The sequence below is a fragment of the Belonocnema kinseyi genome, chromosome 3 (assembly GCF_010883055.1).
Source record: "Belonocnema kinseyi isolate 2016_QV_RU_SX_M_011 chromosome 3, B_treatae_v1, whole genome shotgun sequence".
NCBI classification, from domain to species: Eukaryota; Metazoa; Arthropoda; class Insecta; order Hymenoptera; family Cynipidae; genus Belonocnema; species Belonocnema kinseyi.
The window spans coordinates 94,430,463-94,442,822 of NC_046659.1; the positions used below are offsets into that span (position 1 = coordinate 94,430,463).

General features: G+C 29.0%; 1 protein-coding gene across 4 annotated transcripts in view; it reads left to right on the plus strand.

The window, feature by feature from the left end:
• The window catches only part of LOC117170376 (band 4.1-like protein 4), a 286,040-nt gene that overhangs the window by 146,447 nt on the left and 127,233 nt on the right, over positions 1-12,360 (plus strand). For 3 of the 4 annotated variants that reach the window (XR_004466777.1, XM_033357133.1, XM_033357135.1), the window contains exon 1: positions 5,548-5,946. The exons of the other annotated variant lie outside the window; for it this stretch is intronic. The gene's annotated coding sequence lies outside the window, so the exon portion shown is untranslated. Of the gene's footprint in view, positions 1-5,547; positions 5,947-12,360 lie in introns of those variants that run through there. 4 annotated transcript variants of the gene reach the window in all.

A 12,360-nucleotide genomic window follows, 5' to 3' on the forward strand; every position in this document is an offset into this window, starting at 1 on the left:
ATTACCTGCTCCATTCCTGAACTGCTTAATTCAAAATTTATGTAGTTTGTCGAAAATTAATCTTTTTTGGTAGAAAAGTAATCTTCTCCATTACAAATTCAATTATTTGGTTAAAAATGCATGTATTTTCTTTAAATTTTATTTTTCAAGTCAAATACTAAACGTTTTAAGTTGAAATTTAACTATTTTATTGAAAACTCACTTTTAGTTGAAACTTCATATTATCGGGTTCAAAATGATACTATTTTGTATAGAAAATTTGTCTTGGAAATTCAACTGTTTTGTAGTAAATTGAACACCTTTATTAAAACTTCCCTTTTTGGGGGTAAGAAAATAATGTAAATATAACTATTTGAAAAATATGATTGGAAAGTCAACTATGTTGTTAAAAAAATCAACTTTTTGTAAAAGCGTAGTTTTTTATTAAAAATAGTTTTTTTTAAATAAAAAATTATATTTTCCAAATTAAAATTGACCTATTCCATATTTGTTTAAAAATTCAAAAATTTGTTTCGCAAAACAACTATATAGTAGAAAATGCAACTTTTTGTAGAAGATACGTTTTTTTTATTAAAAATAATGCATTTAAATGAAAAATTAGTTTAAAAAAATAAAACTTGAAGAGTTTCATTTTGACCTCAAAATTTATTTTTTAATTTATAAATTAAACTATGTGGGTAAAGGTGTATGTAATTTGTTGGAAAAAACTTTTTTTTTTGTACAAAATTGATCTTCTAAACTTACAAGTTAACTATTTGGTTAAACATTAATGTATTCTGGGTAGGAAATGGTCCTTCTTTGTTGATGGTTCTGTTTAATTGCGAATCTCGTTAAAAATTCTTATTTTTTTCTTGAAGCTTCATCTCCTTGGTTGAAAATGTAACTATTTTGATTTAAATTCGTTTCATGTTTGGTTGAAAATTAATATTTTAACCTGCCAATTATACATTTCCATTTTTAGAAAAAAAAATTGATGTTTTTTACTTGAAAGTTCAAATTTTTTATTGAGAATTTATGCGTTTCATTTTTAATTAATCTTTAATGTGAAAATTCTACTGTTTTGTAGAAAATTAATCTTCTTGGCCAGATAATTTTTTGTTTCTTTGTTAAATATTTAAAAGCTTTGTAGCAAATCTATTTTTATTGTTAAAATTATTCTTTATTTAATCAAAAAATTGAACAATTCCATGTTTGGTTCTAACTGTATCCTGTGTATTCAAAAAGTGACAAATTTTTATTTTTTAATAGAATATTTGATACTCTTTTCGAAAATTCATCTTCTTGGTTGAAAATTGTTTTTTTTTTAATATAATTTTTTTAATAGATTTTTTGTCTGAAATTTCAACTATATGTACCATTTTCAGTTAAAACTGTATCCTGTATACTGTATAAGTTAAAAATTGTACTGCTGGGTAGAAAGTTCATGTATTTTGTTAAAAACTACTCTTTTTGGGTAAAAAGGAAACCTAAAAATGAAAGAACAGAAGTACTTTTTGTTGCGGTTATTCTTTCAAGTAGATACAGTTGAATTTTATGGCATTGAAACAAAACAAGATTAAATAGAGTTGTAACATGTAACATTTACTCTGAAACCGCTGTCAAGATGACATTTTTTTCCTTCTGTGCATCTCCTTTGTTAAAAGTCGAACTTTTTGGTCCAAAGTTCAACTATTTTGTAGAAAATTTATCTTTTGGGGTAGAAATTTCTTCTTCTTTGTTGATAGTTTCACTTTTTGGTTGAAAATCTTGTGTTAAATTGATAATTTTTTTTGAAAATAATCTTTTTTGTTGAAGATTGATCTTTTTTTTTTGGAAAATCCACTTTTTTTTAAATATTTGACTTTCTACCTTAAAAACTTTTATTTTATTTAAATAAGAAAATGATTTAATGGTTTTTATGCTAATTTATTATTTACATTGTTCTAGGGAATATTTATGAGGCGGCTCAAAAAGAAAGAAAGCAGTTGTCAAGAGACATTTTTAATTGTAACAATTGCAGTGGCAGTATTGAACTTAATTCTGCATTAATTTAACTTTTAAATTAAAGTTGATTATATCGTACCAGTAATATCATATAAGTTCTATATAATAAGTTGTATTTAATAAAAGAAACTATGCATTTATATCTCAAGTATTTATCGAATTTTAACCCTTTCATAATTAATTTATAATTTATCTTTTTACAGTTATATTCTATTCTTTATTAATTTATAATTTATGTAAGGTTTTTAAATAATACGGTGAATATTTTATACTCTGTATCTGAATTCGTATGAAGTTGTACTGATTGAATAGTGTGATGACTTTTATTAATTTATGAATAGATTTCAATCTATACCAATCATCATTAAAAAAACTACTAACTGGTAGAAAAAGCGTTAACATTAGATTCATAAATAATTATTTTTTACTAATTACATTTTTAACGATTTTTATATGAATTAGTAACTTTTTGATTAATGATTATTGTCGGAATGCCAACTCTAAATCAATTGATAAAGGACTTTCCACTATTTACATAGTAGAACCTCATGCCAGTTCAGACATAGAGAATCAAAAGTTTGTTTTAAAATAATTCAAAAATATATATTTGACTATCATCAATAGTCCTTTTCACCATTTCAGATTTTCGAATCAATCCTTTGCGATAACCGAATTTTCCTTGCTTAATATCTACATTGACACTTTGAAATAATCAAGTCGACCTTTAAAAGTGATCGAATCGCCCATCCGAAATAACTACGTGAAATATCTAAGATAATCGAATCGACCATTAAATACGACCCAGTCGAATGTCTGATAAAATCAAATCGACCATCCGAGATTTCCAAACCGACGCTTCACAATGATCGGGTCAGCCAGCTTGAGATGACCGAGACGACGATCTGTGGAAATCAAGTCGACTTTCTGCGATTGTCGATTTGGAACTCTTGTTTTTACTTTATAGAGATAGTCGCTTTAGCCATATTCAAGAGCTGTCCTATAGTCGACCCTGCAATATGGTATGTTTGCATGTTTATATTGCTAAACAGACCTTCCATTTTTCTCCGTGAAAGGAGGGAACAATGATCTTAAGTTGCAGGTTTATTGACTTAGCACATTTGACAAAATGTTCAACAATTTAAAAGAAAATTTGAGTTTAAGTAACTTAAAATAAATATAATTTTTAATTCAGATTGCATATTATTCGTTCTTTGATTACTTACCCCGTTTTTATTTTGAATTAAAAATATTGAACATAACCTCAACTTGACTGAATGTATCATCTGATCCACATTTCATGCCCTTTATCTATTTTTCCTTCGTGTACGCACATTAAAATTTAATTTCAAATTCACAAATAAGTTGTCAATTAATTCCTTAAATGACCATAAATAATTAAACTCCTCAAATATTTACAGGCGTTATTTGACATAATCATACATGTAATATCTCGGATATTTGAGCTGAACATTTTGGATGTTGGAGAGTAACATCTCACATTTTAAGATATACAGATGTTAACTTTGAACATCTAGATTGTTGTCCTATAGTTAAACATAAAAGATGTTAACCCTGGCCATCGAGATGTTACGTTTGAACATCCATTTTTCTCCGTGTGTATAAATTCGAGCACAAATAATTTTTTGTTTTGTTGAAAAAAGGCATCAAACCTTAAATTATATGCTTACACTTTCAATATCGTTAAAATGCCCCAATTTTTAAATTGCAACGTGTTGGAAATTAAAAACTTAGAAATCTGAAACGTTCAAAACTCTGTAATAACTTTATCTTCAAGGTGATCACAGTTTTAGTAAACAAACTAAATTTTAATCCTTAAACATTAAAAACTTCTAAATATATGAGCATTCCAGGTTAAACAGTTTTAAAATAAAATGATGAAAGGAACAATATAATTTTATTAGGAATAAAAATATATTTGGCATACACCCCGTGAAATTATCGTAATTTAGGATGTCAGGATCGGGTCTTCAAATTAGACATTGCCTTAGTAACTCGTTTACTTTGTTTTAAAGAAGTAGGAGTAAATCGGATTCTACGTTTCAAAAAAGGAGTAATTGAAGAGAAAAGATGTGAGCACGTTATGAAATAAGTATCCCAACATCTAAGTAATTGGGACACTATACGTTTGAAGTGGAGTAACTCGATTTTTTCCGTTTAAAAGAAACAGTAGCACGGCGTCAGACTTTTAAAAAGGAGTAAACATATAATAAGATGCATCTTCACAACTAATAAACACGTACACTGCGCTTTAAAATATGAGTAATGTTTGCCTTGCATTTTAAATTTAAAAAAAATTTTCGTTCAAATCAAAAATAATCTCTGAATCAAACAGAGTTTTTTTTTTAACTGAGAGCAAAGGAATATTTTTCTTTGATTCAAAGAAATGTTCTTTTAATTAAGTAACCCGAAAACTGTCTTAGGCGCCTTCAATAAACCACGTGATTTGTTTACTGGAGGGTGGGGCAACCTAACGCCAAAAAAAAGTGCAAAGCTATAGGAAAAATAGAAAAAACTGACAATAGGGGGGGGGGGGGGCAAAATTGCCGGAAAAGGGGTCTCGTGGTTTTTGCAAGCCCCTTTATAAAATGCGTATATAGTCAAAACTAGTAAAACTATAAAACTCTGTTTTAAATCAAAGTAACACCAATAATACCTTTTCAATACTGAAATAACGAAAAACTCAGGAATTTCATTCCAGAAGCGGTTAACTCGATAATTCCGTCTTAGAAATGAATAACTCGGATTCAGAGTTTTCAAAGGAGCAACTCAAGAGAACCTTTTTAAAAATGAGTAACTCAGTTGCTGTATCAAAAAAGAGTAACTCAAAAACACTCTTGAAAAATGATTTAACTCAAGTTTTAAATTATCATGAAATGGGTATTTTCACAAGTTATACAACTGGAACACTACGTTTTGAATTTGTGAATGACCCCTTATTAACACTGAATAACTTGGACTTAAAATTTTAAATAGAGTTAACTCGATAACTCAATTTTAAACATGAGTAACTCGCAGGCATTCCATCTTGGAAGCGAATAACTCGATAACTCCGTTTCAGAAACGAGTAACTCGGAGCTTTAAAAGGAGGAACTGATGAGCACTCTTTTAAAAATGTACTATTAAATTTAAGAAAAGAGTAACTCGGGAACACTCTTGAAAAATGAATTAATTCAAATACTGCTTTATGAAATGAGCATCTTCACAACTAATAAAACTCGAACACTACGTTTAAAAATATGAGTAACTTGATAACTCAGTTTTAAAAATAAGTTACCCGGAAACTTCCATCTTAACGTTGAATAACTTCGACTTATCATTTTAAAAAACGAGTAACGGATACTCTTGATGGATCAAAATAAAATTTCATTACCCAGAATCGCCCTGGCTGAATCCGGCACTGCGAGTCATATGCGGCATTCATGTAAGGAAGAGAGACAGAATGTGTAGCGAAGGAAAGGTAAAGGAAAGGAAGGCGTACAAGGTAAAAGCAAAGCATATCTGAATCCTCCTTACTTGACTCGACTCAGTCTGATCGGAGCCAAGCCACTGGCCGTGATCCTCTCTTCCACAGCGAAGCGGGGCACGTCGCGCACTCAACTCGCGTTTTCGTCGTTTCTCGGCTTCCGCTTAGCTCTCCCGGTCCCGGTATTTCTTCTCCGCGTCCTGTCCAGTCCTCTCGCCGTCAGTTAACATTCCCATCAACGTCATTGCACATTCATCGTTTCTGTCTCAAATTTGCGAAATTTCATCCTCTTTTTATTCACACCTTCTTCTTCTTTTTTTAATTTGCCGCGTTTTCAACATGACGCGCGAGGTACAGTTGTCATCGGGATAACGATGGAATGACGAATTTCTGTGAAGATTAATGTAGCCGAGATTTAATACAGATGAAGCGATGATGATCAAGAATTGAGTGAATTTAAGGATTTCGTGTTTTAAGAGGTTTGTTGAATTTTTAATGTTGCTTGTTTTCCTTGAAGAATGGCGAGGGTTTCGTAATGAGTTATTGAGGATTTTTGCCGGGCTGAGGAATGTCACGTGTTAAAAGACGCGAACAGGTGCGCTCAGTTGCATACAGAAAAGCTGATGTAGAAATTTTCAGGAAATATGCAATTCGTTTAATGATGAGTTCCACTAAGGTTTAGTGAGTGAATTTATAAAGTTGTTGAGTGTTTTTTAAATTAAAAGGACACGATTTCCTTTTAAAGTCCTCCTAAATATCTTATATTGAACAAAGGAACATTCGTTCTTCTTTTTTCAAAGTTCTAATTGATTTTAAATTAAGGAATAAAATAAATTACTGTGGTGTTATGAACAGCTTATGAATTAAATTGTGCCGTTGTTTTCTTCAAATTTTCCAGTGACCCAAAATAGATGATATATTATGGAATAGGTCAGCTGTTCTTTAATTTGGAATATTTTCTTCTGAATGCATTTTCTTATTTTCAAAAATCTTTTACCCTATTTAAGGTTCTGTGGATTTTTTAATTCAATAAGCCAACCTGTTAATAAATAATTATTAAACATTTTGAAAAATCTTTAAAGTATTGATTGCTTTTTGTCATTACTTTACTTAAATGTTTGAAATAACTATGCTATGATCGCAAATCAATTTGATCGCTGACTCCTCAAATTGTAAAAAAAGTTCTGTAAAAATGTGTCAGTTTAATCACTGTGAGTAGGTTGTCTTGAAACTAATGTATTTGTTTATTTTCTTTTATCCAAGAAACTTTTTGGGTTGAACCTTACTCTATTGTTAGTGTCTTTAGAAGAACATGGTTTTAAAATTTTCAATTACAATAACTAAGTGTCTCGTCGTCCCGAAATTCGAGATGAGTGGTCAAATATATTTCATAAGTTTGTGTAGTCCGAAAATTTCGGGACGAATAGTCTACTTCCTTTTCCAACATCGCGAATTTTTTGGGACAACTGTAGCCGAAGCCTTAAAATAATTCTTATTTACTGAATAGTCCTGTTTTTAATACTTTTTGTTAAATAGGTGACAATAAAGATAATAATAAATCATACAATTTCTTTCTATTTAAAGACTAGTAGTCTGAAGAGTTAAACAAGAACCGAACTTTAAACAGCAGAATAAAAGTCTGCAAATTTAAATAATGAAGGAATACTAAAGTTATTTTTATTTTGATGTACGTTTATAGTATTTACAATTCACTGTAAAGGTTTCTGTTTGAAAACTTCGAAATTTTAACGATTTCAAATTTTTAAAAGGCCGTGGCTATACGTGTACCGAAATTTTGGTAAAAATAGCCAGATTTTTTCGGTACGAATAACCGGATTTATATGAAGAAACACCCAGATTTGCACTGCAATTTTGGTATACGTAAAGTCGTAGACACTTCCTTCTTAAAATTCAAAACCTTATCACTTTTAACATTTTCATTTTAAATGGTACAACTTATTGTTAGAATTTATACTTGTTTTACTTCCAGCATTGCTACCGGTCAGGGAATTCTGGAAAGTCGGAATTTTCGGTAAACTGAAGTTGAAGTTTGTAAAATTCTGTATGACATTTTGCACTAAAAGTGTTTAAGATAAATTAATAAACAAAACATTTTTGCGTTAACAATATTGAACATCAAGGTTTAACGTTGTTTTTATATCTGAAAGAAAAATTTATAACGGCCAGTGAAAATAATATTAATTATTCCAAAATTCCGCAGTACATATGATCGAATGTATACCCCTTGCAGCATTCAATTATTCAATTTATATGATTTATATTAGTTCTTCATTTATAAGCTTCTTTTAAAAGCGCTAGAATTTGAAAATTTCTGATAGAGAAAGTTGTAAGTATCAACTGTAAGTATAAATAATTACAAAAATTGAACAATTTACAAATCACACCTTATAACTTTTACAACTTTAATTGAACCATTAAAAAAATCTTTAGTTTATAAGTGAAGGTATTGAATTTTAGGATAGAAATAACAATTGCAAAAATGTTAATTTGCAACGAGTGTAAATAAAAATAATAATTAAAAAAATAAAATCTGTAATCACTTCCAGTACTTTAATTTGCAGTTCAGTTTTGATTACTTCGATTAAAAAAAATTCAGCTTTAAGAGTTAAAATTTTTTAATTTTTATTCAAAAGTTTCCTACATGCCTTAACTGAATTATTTCAATATTAAAACGTGAAAAGAATTTCGCAAATTCTGCTTTGAAAGATATTTTGGCTACCTTCACAGGGGTTACCTATGACGATATCAAGTTACTTCTGGCATTCAAAGGGTGACAGACACTGCACATTGCACAATGTAAAGCGCTACTAGAGTTCTTAGTATTCCTAGAACTTCAAAGGTATTCGAGCGGTTGCGGTAACACCGGAAACGAATATCGAGGAAATGCACTCCTCAACTCGTGTGAATCTTTCGTTGCTCTAATATGAGAACCAGATTAATTAGACGCTACGATTACGGGAGTCGGAATGCAAGAATCATTGTTTCTCTACCAAACACGAACATCAAAGCGCTAAGTGCCAATGTTTATTCCTAACTGTATCCATGCTTTTATAACATCGCGCATTTCCAGCTGACGCCAGCAATTGCAGCCAGTCATATAAAAAAATCCTGTTAGGGAAGCTTAACTCACATAATTTCATATATGATTACCGTCTTTCTAATTACTCTTTATCTCGTATTTACATTTAAAAATACTAACTTCCAAATACATTTAATAGTTCTTTTAATTTTTTTTTGTTTCAAGTCTTAGCAGGGCATTTTATAAAGAAAATTCATGAATTAGAAATCCCTAATCATATCCCCGAATATTAATAACTTTGTTTGTTATATCTGACAGTAAAAAAAATTGCTGAAGATTCACTGCAATTCTAGTACTGTTTCACTAATTTATCGGTGAATTTTCACTGATTGCAAGTAGTGACATGTGCGTTACTGATTCGAATTTAAAGGTTGCATTTAAATTTCACTTTTTACGTATCTTTCAAAATTTAATTTAATTAAAAATTGAATAATTACATATAAATTAATACATAGCAAATAGAAAAGTTCAAATGATAGAGTTCATAGTTTTAAAGTTTTCAATTGGAAACCTTAAAATTGAACTATTCAAATTTCCAACGTGCAAAATGAAGCAACTTCAAATTGGAAGTGTGTATTGTGTTATTAAACATTTTGAATTTCCAAGTGTAAAATTAAAACATTAAAATTCGTTTTTATTCAAATATTACTAAATATACATAATTGGCATATGTCTGCTATTGACGAGAAAATTGCGGGGATCTAACTTTGAAGTTTAACAACTCTGCCAAAAAAATTCTAGCATACTATGTAAATAGTCAATTAAAAGCAATTGAGGCAATTGGAAAAAATTGAAAAAATGCATGAATATGAAGAAAATATTTATAAACAAATTGCAGTTAACAAATCTGAGAAGTAATCAAAATTGTGGCTGAAAATTACAAAAATGTCTGCACAAAAGTTCAGAAGCACGACTCAAAGAAAGTCACAAGCGGCCGTCAGCAAAAAAAAGGCAGCTCTGCTCGTTTCTGACACTTGCTTTTCAACAGCAAAATGTTAGAAATTTAGGACGAATTCATTAAAACTGAAGATAGTATAGTTGCACATTTTGGTAATTTTCAGCAGCAATTTAAATTATTTCTCCAATTTGTTGACTGCAATTTGTTCACGAATGTTTTCTTCACATTCATGATTTTTTCAAATTTTTCTCATTGCGTCTTGTATAAAAAATAATGCTGTAAAAGCTGAATTTTCTTAAATGTGCCTGAAATTACTTACACTCTCTTACATTTTGCTGTTTGCAAAGCACAAATTTTTTTTATATTAACGTCTTTAAGCTCATTTACATAGAAAACTTTAAGCTTTCAAATTACTATTTACTTACTACGCTAGAATGTTTTTGGCTGAGTTGTAAAGCTTCAAAGCCAGATGCCTACAATTTTCTCGCCGATAGTAGAACATTTCATTTATATGTTCCTTAAAGATATCTCAGTAATTATTTTAGTAAATTAAAAATAAATTTTTGTTTTTAGGTATCTATTATAGTGTAAAGTAGAATATAAGAATGGTTATAAATACATTGACACTCCAGAATCTAAATTAAAAGTAATTAAATTTTGGATGTTCGATTTTTGATGACTCGACTCACATTTCCTTACGTTTTAATACCTAAAAAACTATAATTTTAAAACACAGTATGAATTTTAAGTTAATTAAACGAAAGTCACGTTTATGTAACAGTTGGCATTTCGACCATTATAGTTATTTTTACATAGTTTATATAGAGATGTATGCTCGCACACGTTAAATATCTACTGAAAGATAAATGTAAAGCCATTATACATGTATATCTTAAAATATAACTTAAATTTTTGAAAATAGTTATGAATACTTGCTCGTGGTTCTTGTTTAGCATTCTCTGACTCTGCTTACTGAAGAAACAGGATTAACTAATTTATAGAAAATATATTTTTTTCATAATGTTGAAACGTTATGAAAATAAAAAAATAAATGATTTCACTTGAAGTTGCTGATTCACAAATCTCAAATGACGTCACATCAGGAAGCTGTCTATAATCTTAGTTATAAATTCAAATAATAATAATTAGCCTAGACTTTAGCATTTTTCTATGATGAATCCTTGTAAAAATAAATAGAGCAACCTGAGATCGTCGTTTTCGCCTGACCGATTGGAGGGCATTATGTAACTGGGATAATAAAATTTCAAATTTTAAATTGTTGCAATTTCAAAATTTTAAAATTTGTACATACAAAAATAGTATCATCTATTTTGTTATTGAAAAATGAAATGTTCCAAACACATGGCTATTATGCAACTTAAAAATTTTAATATTTAAAATTGTTTGGTTTTCTAAACTGAATTTTATAATTAAAAATTTTTAAATTGTACCTATTATGTGTTTAATCCGACTTTTTTACTAAAATAAACATTCTAAACAGAAATTTGAAAATTAAGAGATATATTATTTAAAACACTTAAAAATTGAATGATCAATTAATCAATATAATAATATCAATTAATTTAATCTGAAGTACCTTGAATGTTGCTAAATTTAAAAATTGTAACATTCAAAATGGAGCATTTGTATATCTTTTGGGATCAGCATTGATTCTTTCTGACTATCTTTTGCAATTCTTTTTATAAGTGGACATTTTTTACGGACTTTCGCTTGCTTTTGCTGTAAGTACAGTGGTCGAAAGTACAAAAACGTCTCTTAAGGTACTGTAGGTATTTGAAATTTCTCTCGAGTATGCAAAGCACGGACCATTAATTTTCTTGGCGATTCGTTGTACGCGAAGGCATTCTTTCAGGGTTGATGTATTATGCACAGAACATTGTCGTGTGTGAATTTTTTTTTTTCATTCGAATCCGGCTCGACCACAGGCTTCGGCCGAGGACCTCCCGACGACTCCAAGGTTCTAGACAGGTGCATTAGTGTTTCAGAAATAAGGATCAAGTGACTGAGAAATTGAGTGTCGAAACCATAGAAAAATGATTCCAGTTTGTCTCGCCAAACTTCCTTTATCGGAAAAAATATCTCTCAATAGAAGCACCATTTTTGTAGTTGAAGTTCTTATCGTTTTAGAAAAACTTAAAATTAATTTCAGGGATTTCACCAGGACTGTTTATCCAATACTACTTAGTTTATATCTATAATCTTCATTGTGAAATTTTTTATATGCACTTCTTTTAAAAACCGTTTACAAAAGTCTCTTTTATGGCTCTTCTCTTAATCAAAAAGTTTTATAGAAAAGTCGTAGATATATAAAATTTACTATTTTTGCAGAGTATTAAGATTAAAAAAAAATTAAATAATTTGTTATAATTTTATCAGTAACTAAATTTTTAAGTTTGTTAAAAAGAGGAAAAATTCCTTGTCCGTATTTACAACAGGAATTAAAAAAAAATTTGTTTATTAAAATATGCAAATAGAACTTTTCGTAGAATTCAAGAGTGTGAACGTGAAATTTTGAGATAAGTCATGAGTTTTTCCTTACTAAGTTTAAAAAAATACCTATACAACTTTTGTAAATATTCACTCAAAAATATAAAAAAAACATATTTTTGCTAGATACATTACTCTAATTCAATTTATATTCGATTTGTCATCTAAAAATATAAATCAATAGGTAAATTAACAATTTAAATCAAACCATATTGATATTTTTAAATAATCCATGAAAAAATAAACTTATGTTTATAAAAAAATATTATTGTATAATTTTTATTATGCTGATACGCATACTTTACATCAATAATCCAAAAAAATAAATTATAATACCAAAAAAACGGATTTTCTAGAAAACGGCTACATGAGAGATTTCGATTCTTG